The 11,302-nt window shown below is 48.7% G+C and overlaps 1 long non-coding RNA gene across 1 annotated transcript; it reads right to left on the bottom strand.

Moving 5' to 3' along the window:
• Positions 1-281: 281 nt before the first annotated feature.
• Positions 282-10,770, bottom strand: LOC144321135 (uncharacterized). The gene is made up of 2 exons (XR_013386861.1): positions 1,489-10,770; positions 282-926 (listed from the first exon to the last, which is right to left on the bottom strand). It is a non-coding gene; the product is annotated as an uncharacterized LOC144321135 (long non-coding RNA).
• Between the last annotated feature and the right edge of the window lie 532 nt (positions 10,771-11,302).

Raw genomic sequence — 11,302 nt, 5'->3', positions numbered from 1 at the left:
ACAGTACTCAGCGGAGACCACAGTGACAAGCCCATGAGTCAGCAGGTGTGGAATCCTTAGGGCATCAGGCACGCACAGTAGGCGCTCCATAAATGCCAGCTTCTATTACTTAGCTACGACAAGCCTTCAGCAATAATCTGCACCCGCAGGAGCCCTGTGAATTTTGGGGTGAATGTTGAAAGACTCAACAAAATTTAGTCCGTCCCAGGCAGAGAGCATTGCATGGGCCAGAAGGAAGGGTAAGGGGATAGAAAAGAGCTTTGAAAAAACAGTGAGGAAACTTGTTTCTTTTGACGATTGCCAATTAGGGTTCTGCTGCCAGGAGGTCACATGACACCCCCTAAATTACCCCCTGTGTGTTGGGGTTCCACACACCTTGAGGAAGAGAACGAGAGCATAGTCGCAGCCCAACTCTAGCATCCTCATCCCTGCGTGACACTTCCCTGCCCTGCAGCGTGACGGGTAGCGCCTAGTAGAGAAATTTTGGAAGCAGCTAGTGTCTCAGACAATGGAATGTTATTCGGCACCAGGAGGACCATCCGATGGGGAGGCTGCATGGGGCGGTTGGTGGGAATCTCTGCACCTAACTCTTAATGTTGCTGAGAATCTACAGCTGCTCTCAAACAGTAAGTCCGCTTCCATAGAATACACCGGAGACATAGAAGGACAAACGGTCCAGCAAAGAGATCGGCTCGTAGTTGTGAAACTGTTTCTTGGCAATAAAACGTTCCAACAAACAGCAGTTTTACAAATAGCTGGTGCTCCTGCCGGCAAGGTGGGTGCGGGTCAGAAACATTACCGTGCCTGTATGGGAAGATGGGTCCCCTGAGCCTATCGTAATCATTTCATAGAATACGGTGAATCGGGCCATCACAGTGCATCCTTAAATGTGTACGGTGATGTATGTCAATTATTTCCCACCAAAACTGGAAAAGTAAATAAATAAAAAGAAAAAAAAGGTCATAGGAATGTGGATAAAGCTGCTCTCACCCTTCGATCTGCAGCTCCTGTGACAAAACAGGAGACAAAAGAGCAGAAGGCAGTGTTTTGAGGGGAATTTAACGGGAAGGAAAGACAAGGGTGTTGAGAACCATGTGTAGACCTGTCCTTTGCTTGACGTGTGTGTGTGAGACACCTGCAGGGCCACCCTCACTCTCGGTTACCGGCCACAGGTGCCAGTTTCATTGCCCTCAGCTGGTCCGGGCGCCGGGCCAGGCAGGGAGCAAACGGGTAGCCACCTGAAGGACACACATCTCAGGGCACAGGTTTTCCAGACTCTGCGAGAGGACGCAGAAGAAACAAGCATGTTGAAAAGCCTCCTCAGGTTTTCTGCTGCGGTGGGTGGGTTGTTCTAGATCTCTCTGCAGCTGAGAGTAGAACTGGTGTTCCCGAATGGCCGGATTAGGTAAGTGGTGCCACTTAGCTTGTTTGAGGAGACATTTCTTAAGGACAGGACCACCTTCCACGGCGACACTAGGAGTTTCTTACCAGTCCTTCTATTAGATGTGAGAACTCGATATTTGCCTCCATGAAAAGGCCAAGTGTTGGGGCACCTGGGGTTTCCGTCAGTGAAGCATCTGCCTTCTGCTCAGGTCACCATCCTGGGGTCCTGGGATGGAGTCCCACATCAAGCTCCCTGCTCAGCGAGGAGTCTACTTCTCCCTCTTCTTCTGCCCCTCATCCTGCTTGTGTTCTCTCTCTCTCTCAAATAAATAAAATCTAAAAACAAAACAAACAGCCAAGTGTCTGACTTGAGCATTGCTGCTGAGCATGACCTCCCCCGGAGGACGATGCAAGCCCACAGCTGCTGGGAAGCCGTCCAGGGCACTGGGCCCAGGGGAAATATCCCTACCTACTAGCCCAACCGCGGCCAGCAGACGATGCTCTGGGTGACACGGAGTCACTCAGCGTGTGAAGTCTGGTAGCCGGGGTCCTGCCATCCTCTCCCGCAAGCTCTCACCTGGACACAAGGCCAGCCAGGCAGGGTGCTAGTTGCTGTGAGCACAGTCCTGGGCTGCTTGCCACCCTCACTGCAGGCCCCAACCCTGCCAAATCTTAGGACAGAGGCTGAGCTGGTCCTCCTGGGGCACCGATGCTGTCCTGCTGGCTGGGGGTACAGGTGGACTGGTGGAGGATGCCCGCATGGCCCTTGTCTTGGTGGAGCACTGGGTGAGCTTGTACCTCAGCAGATGCAGGAGGGACAGGGCCTCGCCAGCCAGGGTGCTAGCTCTGCCACACGGTTTACCCAGGCCGTGACACAAGCACAGGCTGAAAAGAAGAGGCTTCAAGGTCCTGAGAAATATGGGAGGAGACATTCTCCCTGCCCTTTTCTTTCAGAATGCCTCTGTCTGTCTTATTTTAAATGTGCAAAAGTCTGGGGCATCTGGGGGGCTCAGCGGTTGAGCTTCTGCCTTCGGCTCAGGGTGTGATCCTGGGGTCCTGGGATCGAGTCCCACATTGGCTCCCCACAGGGAGCCAGCTTCTCCCTCTGCCTGTGTCTCTGCCTCTCTCTCTCTCTCTCAGTGTCTCTCATAAATAAATAAATAAATAACATCTTTTTTTTTAAAAAAATAAAATCTTTTAAAAAGTAAATGTATGAGAGTCTTTCACAGCCAAGGAAGCACTGGGAGGGGGTGGGCTGGACTTTTCACCTGACTCCAATGGCAAACCTGCCCCAAGTGTGGCTTGTCTGCAATTTCCCTCTGTCCCTGGGGCGCTGCTAGTGGCTGTCTGTTGGTCGTGGGTTTAATGATTATCTGAGCAACATTGTTTTCTTTCTCTTCTACTCTTACTGAGTGATGTTCTGGGGTGTGAGAGGATTTTGTTTGCAGCTCTATCTCCCTATCTCTGGCCCCCGACAACCCCCACTGCACCTGCCCCAGAGAACCTGCAGATTCTGGGCCCCCGCCCCAGCCAGGGCTCCTTTTCTGCCTCCCCAAAAGCACCACTGGGGTGCTGCAGCGGGAGCCCAGGCCAATCACCAGCAATCGGAATTTCTGGGCCAGGGCTGGGAAATCAGATGTTTGGCTTGTTTTTCCCAGGAGACTCCGAGGTGCAGGCACTGCTGGTATTTCCACCTTGGGAGACAAATAAGCCCAACTCTAGCAGGAAGTGGAGCTGCAGCAGGGCCGTAAAGGAGCCGGGTCTCTAGTCTACTTTCTATTTGGGGAATAATGAGTTGCCATTAACTTAATTTCACTTGTTGGCTCATAACAGAAAACCCAATATAGCTCTCCTAAGGAAGTGTGAAGGAAGAAGAAAGTTGCCCGTGACCTTCTCAGCGCCCTCCTCCAGGCGTACGGAGGGCTCCTCTAATGCAAGGGCCTCATGCCCAGCTTCAGGCGGGGGGTTGGGGAGTCAGAGAACTCTGCCAGCACCTGCCATATCTCAAATCCCTTCAACTTAAAATAGTCAATATGCGAAGGTGCCAAGATGTCCCCAATCCCATGAGAAGGAATCACTAGTCTAAGCCTTATAATGAAAATCTGACCATGCGTTAGATTTTTTTCCTAACCTCTCAAAGCTTAGAAAATCCAATTCAAACTTTTTAAGACCACGGCCCTTTTAAAGAAAAGATTATTCTGACACTCATTAGAATGGGACAGTGGGACGGGTGTCCAGACTGTTGGACGTGGGCACTCGGCAGCAAAGATGCTGGAGATGTGTGGGTCACCGGTCACATGGGGCCAGTTTAGCCAGAATCCCCTCCTGATCGGTTGATCTTATTATATTCCAAATTTTCTTTAAAACACTGGATTTTAAAACATTATGTGACTATTGCTATGATTAGATTGTCAACTATTTGTGGGAAGAGATCCTTGTATAGTGTCAACACCTGGCATGGTGTCTGACCCCTGAGTAGTTTCTCAAATGTAATTAAAGTAAACACAAAGACATATATTTCTTTGAAATAAAATAATAGCCAAAAAAAGAAAGAAGGAAAGGAAGAAAGAAATAGAAAAAGTAATGAAGTAAGTGTAGACTATAGTTGGTCGATTACAAGGCAAAGTAAACTCAGGGGTCTCACCACGGAGCCACCCGTCGGGTCCCCAGGTCCCTTGCCGATCAGCCTTCTTCTCTGCAGCTTTCAGAGTCTTGTCATGCTTGTTTCACGTTCAACATCCAGTAAACACGTTGTACTTAGTGAGGGAAACCAGGGTTAGGGAAACCACCATGACTCCCCTATCATGAAACGGATTGTTTGAAGAGCCACATAACCCCTAAAGAAACGGAGTCCGTAATTTAAAACTCTCAAAAAAGAAATATTTAGGGCCAGATGGTTCCATTGGAGACTTCCACCAAATGTTTAAAGGATGAACTCCAATTTTACAGTCTATTTCAGAAACATAGCAGAGCTGGGAACTCCTCCTGAATCATTTTATGAAGTTAGTATCACCTTGATACCAGAGCCAGACAAAGAAAATACAAACAAACAAAGATAAAAAACCACAGACTAATCTCCCTCTTGAGTAGAAGTGCAAAAATCCTTAAAATATTAGCAAGTAGAATTTGACAGCGTATTGAAAATTGCACACCATGACCTGTAGAGTTGGTTCCAGGGATGTGAGACTGGTTCAATGTTTGAAAAGCAATCAACGTAATCCACTAAACTAACGGTGAAAAAAGAGGGGGGAAAATCACATGATCATGTCAAGCATTGCAGAAAAAGCTTCGGAGAAACTTCAACATGGGTTAATGATAAATTTGCTGGTGGGAGTATGGAACAGAACCAGCCACTTCTGTGGTTCCTCAAAGTGATCAACGCGGTGTTACTACGTGACTGGCAGCTCATTCCTAGGCACCAACCCAGAGAGATACAAGTGTGAGACAACGTGAAAACTTGTACACAAATGCTCGGGGCAGCATTTTTCATAATTGCCTCCAAAGAGAATGATGCAAATGTCCATCAACTGATTAGTGAATAGACAAAGTGTGATCTGTAGGCTGAATTATTATTATTCTATGATAACAAGGAAGGAAGCATTGACACCTGCTAACACGTGGATGAGGCCTGAAAACACGCTGAGTGGGAGGAGCCAGTCACAGAAAACCACGTCTTGTAGGATTCTGTTTATATGAAATGTCCAGAACAGGTAAATCCTCAGATATGGAGAGTAAATCAGTGGTTGCCCAGGCCAGGGGGAGGAGGGAACGGGGAGACACTGCTAATGCTATAAATAGATTGTAAACTGATTGCAGTGATGGTTGCACAACTCTGTGAATACAGCAAGAATATGGAACCGCACACTTTATTTTTAAAGATATTTTATTTATTTATTTATGAAAGACACAGAGAGACAGAGGCAGAGACACAGGCAGAGGGAGAAGCAGGCTCTATGTGGGGAGCCTGATGTGGGACTTGATCCCAGGACCCCGAGATCATGCCCTGAGCTGAAGGCAGATGCTCAACCACTGAGCCACCCAGGCGCCCCAGTTTTGTGCTTTTTGCTGTAGCTGCATTTCACTGTTTCCAGGGATTATTTGCATCCTGTTAAGCGCCATCATCCTTGGCACCTAACAGGGGCTGGACACTCAGTGGGCACCCAGTAAATACTTATTGAAGGAATGAGGGCAGAGGAAGAGATCCTGGTAGAAGTATATTGCAGACTCTGTTATTTCTATTCCTTTGGCATAAAAGATTACCTCTCCTGCAAAAAGAAAAAGGCAGCAAACATCTTCTAGGGATCTGCATGCTAGGGGATGATATTGTTTAATTGTGCCGGAATTTTTATAGCTTCTTTTGGAACACTGTTTGTATTTTACTGTTATTACATGCTGTGATGGTTTTAGGTTGGCCAGGGTGGTATTTGCCCCATCGAAGGCTTCCTATTACTGTTGTAATTGTCTCCTCCTGATGAGCACAATCCGTCTCCAGATGCAGTGACCAGAGATACAGGAGTTACACAGAAGAGCATACGGACAGCATTAGTAAAAATACTTACAATGCTTTGTCGACAAGTCTTTTACAGTTATTGTAATGAAATTTGTGAAAAAACGTACTCGTTACAGGGTGGAAACTTGGAGGACATTATTGAGTGTTTTGTTAGACCTGGAAGCTCACCAGCTTTCTCTTGTAGGTGGATGGACAACCTACCTGGTCATTCATTGCCTGTCTCTCAGAAGCCCCTGGATGTAAGGACACATCTATCAGAACCGAACACAACAGAGATGCTCGACGAATGCTGGGGTGGCTGGGGTCCAAAGTATTTGATCACCTATTATGCTATAATGTGGGGATCACATTTCAGAATGAGTTGGATTGTATCAGAAGGAGCACCGCCCTTAGGACATAAATGGATTAATGATTAAAATGGATCCAAAGTGGCCTCCCCACATTCATACACTCATCTTGTCTTGACATTTTGTTGGATGTACTGACAAGATGCTTTAAAAGACGAGAGCTTTGGCTACTCACCTTCGTAAAAAGCACACCTGCTGTTGGAACATGTTCCAGTGAATCTTCTACCCTTCCTTGTCCCTTTGTTCTCTTGACAGCCAGGTAATTTTTAATTTTCTACCACAAATGAGCCTCTGGTTCACTTGAAGTACTGTATGAGTGGCTGACATGTTTACCACACATTTTCCATGCCCAAGTGGGAAGCAGGTTGTCTGCTATGACGAAATAAAGAGACACCTGCAGCCCAGTGCTGGGCTCACCACAGGGTTAAAAAAGCTTTACTAGGGGTGCCTGGTTGGCTCAGTCAGTGGGGCAGGTGACTCTTGATCTCGGGGTTGTGAGTTCGAGCCCTGATTTGGATGTAGGGATGACTTAAAAATTAAAAAAAAAAAAACTTAAAAAACAAAGATTTATTAGTAAGAATGGTTTTACATGAATACCAACATGATACCAACAAAGAGGAGGATCTTCTGCCAAATGCAATAAAATGAATATGGGATCAAGAATCCTATGGTAATGATAATTTTTCTGTGAGTTTCTAGACCAAAGGCAAGCTAAGCAACATGGCATTTGTTCCCGCCATGGATAGGATTGTTAATGAACTCATATTCCTGTGGCTTTTATTTAAACTAGAGTATGGATTGTATTGCTCTTGAGTTTGTTTCCTGGGGCAGCACACAGCTTGTGTATGATGCACCAGGGAGACGAGTTTAAGAGGAAGAGTGTGCCTCTGGAGGGTGGGTAGCCCCCCAGGCTGGCTGCAAGGGGTCATCCATGGCCCCACAGTCAGCCAGCCTGAGGGTCCTGGAGGACTGGCCATGGAGAGGCCACAAAGGGAGTGTTCTTCTTCTAGTAAGAGTGTGGTAACAGGCATAGAATCTATCCCTGGCCTCACCCAACCAGAATACATACCAAGTATAGGAAAGCACCTGAGTCAGCCACTGGGGAGCAGGTAGGCCAGACGGTGGCCCCTGGATTCTTACCTGGAGAGTTTGCTGGCCAAAGAGCCAAGAGCGGCCCCCCTAAGGGAGGGCGGCCAAGGGGCTCGGCTTCACATGGCAGCAGCCAGTTCCAGGAATCTGTCTGCAGACTCCACCGCTTCTAAAAAGTGAGTGCACAAGCGGATGAAGGCCAGAGAGAGATCGGCCCTGGGGAGCCGTCCCCAGGCTCACTCAGGCCAGGGCTAATTCATGGTCCACCAGCGAGCCTGGAAGGACTCCCAAGAAACCACGTGTTGAGGAAGGTATTCAAAAGGGTATTGTCCTGCTGGCGACTCCAGAATAAATAAGCCTCTGAAGGTCAAGCCCTTTCCACCACCTTCAGGAAACACCACAGAAAAGGCTAAGAATATCTCAAGGGATTTAAAAAATAATAATAAAAGAAATAATCCTGCACCCAGGGGCATATTTACCACATCTCTGAAGCAATAAAATATTACCAAATATGCAAAGAAGGAGGAAGATATTACTCATGATTATTAGAGAAATGAGTCAGTGGAGACAGATCCAGGAGGACACCAGTGCAAGAACCGGTGGACACTCTGATAGACTCCAAACGTGCACGGGAGCTCAGGGAATGCATGTGTACAAAACAGATCTAGAAAAAGGGACCCAAACAGAAAGACCTTTGAGAAATGAAAACACAACATCTAACACGAAAACTGCACCGATGGGATTTGTGGCCACTCAGACAATGTGGAAGAAAGGTTAGCAACGACCGAACAAGTGTCCAAAGTGCAAGCGCACCAGTGAGCTGCACACCATGAATGCTGCCCAGTAATTCTGTGATTTGAGCCCAGAAGTACCGAGTAGGGGGGGGCGGGCGGGGGGATTGGACGAATACTGTAAACCCACAGCTCAGGCAAGAACAAAAAGCAGAACTCGACAACCCGGAGCAGAAGGAGCACAGCGATGACTGCACTTTTAGTCTTTGACAACAGATAGGGACAAAGTGTGTCTGGCAGTGGTGGCAGCCTCTGGGCGACTCTGCTTAGACAAGAGCTGGGGTTCCTGGTGCCCGGAACCCTCAGGATCCAGGACACCCAAGGTGCCCTCTGGGGCTGATGAGGGGACTTCAGAGAAGGCCTCTTCCCGCCTTAGCTCTTCAAGTGCCTTCAGTTCAAGATGATCAATATACCAAAGAGGCATATTTCTGGATGGCATGTCTGGAACTCCTTCTAGAGACCTCAGCATTTGTGGGTGCAGAATGAGGGCCCCCAGACATACAGGATCCAAGAAATGCCACATAATATCTTACAGCCGCAAAAGGCAACAACACCACACACAAAGAGGCCAGCTACTGCCTTACAGGGGAGGCTGCAGATCGTTTAACTTGAGTCCTGGGAACATGGGCCGGGAGGCCCTTTGGCACAGAAACATGTCCCTCATTTTGAGAAGGTCATGTAGGTTTTCTGGGGTGGAGGGATCACCTCTGCTTGGGAAGGGCCATCCTTACCCCTCTCCTGTCTTTGCTGTGTGAATGGATTTCCAAGATTTAAACATAGATGTGGACCCGAGGACACACACAGTATTAACAGTCTTGTACATGCTTGGTATTTTAGGCATTTTTAAAGTTTAAGGACTTGGGGCACAATAGTCTCATGATTTCAAATTAAAGTGTGCAAATAGGGCTCCTGGGGGGCTCAGTTGGTGACACGTCTGCCCTCGGCTCAGGTCATGATCTCAGGGTCCTGGGATCTAGTTCCACATCAGACTCCCTGCTCAGCAGAGACCCTGCTCCCCCCCTCTGCCTCTGCCCCAACCCCGCTCGTGCATACTCTCTGTCAAATATATAAAATATATTTTTAAAAACTAGTGTAACTGTTAGATACTAAATAGAGTAATAAGAATTATAAGTTTAACTTGAAGAACTGGGTTTTTACATTTTTAAAATTCATGAACTTTATATTCATCCCTTTGGCAAAGCGAATATTGACTTTAAAAAACAAAGCTTGCCCCACAATGTAGCTTGAGTGTGTGTAGGGAGCCACTCTCAAGGATATCCAAACCTGTGCTTTGAAAGGAAGTGACTTTTCCTTTTTTTTTTTTTTTTAAGATTTTATTTATTTATTCATGAGAGACACACACACATACACAGAGAGAGAGTGTCAGAGGGAGAAGCAGGCTCCATGCTGGGAACCCGACGTGGGACTCCGTGGGACTCCAGTCTCCAGAATCACACCCTGGGCTGAAGGTGGCGCTAAACCACTGAGCCCCCACGGGCTGCCTAAGAAGTGACTTTTCTGATGAAAGAAGTCCTCCGGAGGTCAACAGGAGTGGCCCCTGAGCAGTGGAGGCGAGCTCATGGTACACATCTCTGGTATTCCTTGTGTATTGCTCAACAAGCAAGATCACTTTTCCAATAAGAAAGTGCTTTAAAAAGTGAATGCTGCCACCTGTCCTTTCTTATCACAGGAGAGCTGGATTCAGAAGTCCAGCTGTTTATCTGCAATCCAGGGGGAGGGCTTGGGAGCAGCCTCCCCCACCCAGGGTCCTGCTCCCTGCCTGCCTGCAGCACAGGTGGTGACCCAGGGCAGCTGGGGAGTCATTTGCCCTTTGTAGGGACCAGCTGACATTTGTCCTTGAGAACCAGAATCCATCTCTCCTGGGCAGATTTATTTTTTTTAAGTAATCTCTATACCTAACATGGGGCTTGAACTCACGACCTGGAGACCAGGTCCACTGACGGCAGCAGCCTGGGCATACTGAAAGCTCTCCCTCTCACTAGTTAATCACAAAACTCAACGAAGCAAACCTCAAGATCTGACTGGCTTTATTGGGTGAATCCTGAAGGGGCAACCCCCCTACCTGGCAGGTGGAGAGGCGGTGTGGGGAGTTGTGTGGCATGGAAGGTTGGAGGGTGGGAGCAAGAAAGTTCACGGTGGAAGAAAGGGGGCTGTGTGTGGACAGCTCGGGGTCTGACCACGCTGGTGACCTGCTCTTCTTTCTGGGATAAGGAGGCCTGGGCAGCAGGCGCCCCCCACGCTGCGGAAGCAAACGTTTCCTGAGTGGCTGGGGAGCCACATTTCCAGGGGAGATGGAGTCACAGTCAGATGGGAATACATGTAAGTGATACGCGTGTCACCATCAGCACGTCAGTCACCAGTGTCACCATCAGCATTGTGCCACCGTGCACTGGCTGGCTGGCTGGCTGACCCACGCTGCATTTAACTCACATCCACAGCAGCGGGGAAAGCTGTGTTTTGCCAGTCTTATTCTTTTTTTTAAGATTTTATTCATTTATTTCAGAGAGAGAGAGAGAGAGAGAACACGCAAGAGGAGGGGCAGAGGCAGAGGGAGTGGCAGGTTCCCTTCTGAGGACCCCCCCCCCAGCCCCCGCTCAAAACGAGGGACCCCATACCAGGACCCCATGATCACTACCTGAGCCGAAGGCAGACACTCCACCATCTGAGCCCCCCCAGGCACCCCAGCTTTCCCGTATTGACGTGCAGCAGCCTGGACACTCACACGAAGCCCACTCCACGTGGGGAGGCCTGGGGCTTTTAGCTGCTGATCAAACATGTTTGGAATCCAACTGTTTAGAACCTGTGAACACCCCTGCCTCAATGGAGGGGGTCAGAAGAATGAAAGAGAGCACAACTCTTGCCATCTGATGGACAGAGTGGGCTTCCAAGTTTTGCGGGTAGGGGTGGTGGTTTGAGACAGAAATGGGAGCCCTACAGGCCAGGCTTCAGACTCAAACAGCCGACCTCAAGGACACAGGGACCTGGGGGTGCAGGGGTTGGAGATGAGGTCAGCCGGCCCTGCCCTCCTGAGGTCAGGATGCTCTCCTCATCCTCCCAGGTCCTGAAGTCTGCCAATGCCCGGAAAGATACGGGGCCTGAGTCGGAGCTTGGCGAAGCCCACGGCAGGAGGCTCTCAGCCCCGCGCCATGTAGGCCACGGGC

The sequence above is a fragment of the Canis aureus genome, chromosome 1 (assembly GCF_053574225.1).
Source record: "Canis aureus isolate CA01 chromosome 1, VMU_Caureus_v.1.0, whole genome shotgun sequence".
In the NCBI taxonomy this organism is placed as follows: Eukaryota; Metazoa; Chordata; class Mammalia; order Carnivora; family Canidae; genus Canis; species Canis aureus.
Note: the sequence above shows the minus strand (reverse complement) of the source record. Positions and strands in the feature narration are given on the sequence as shown.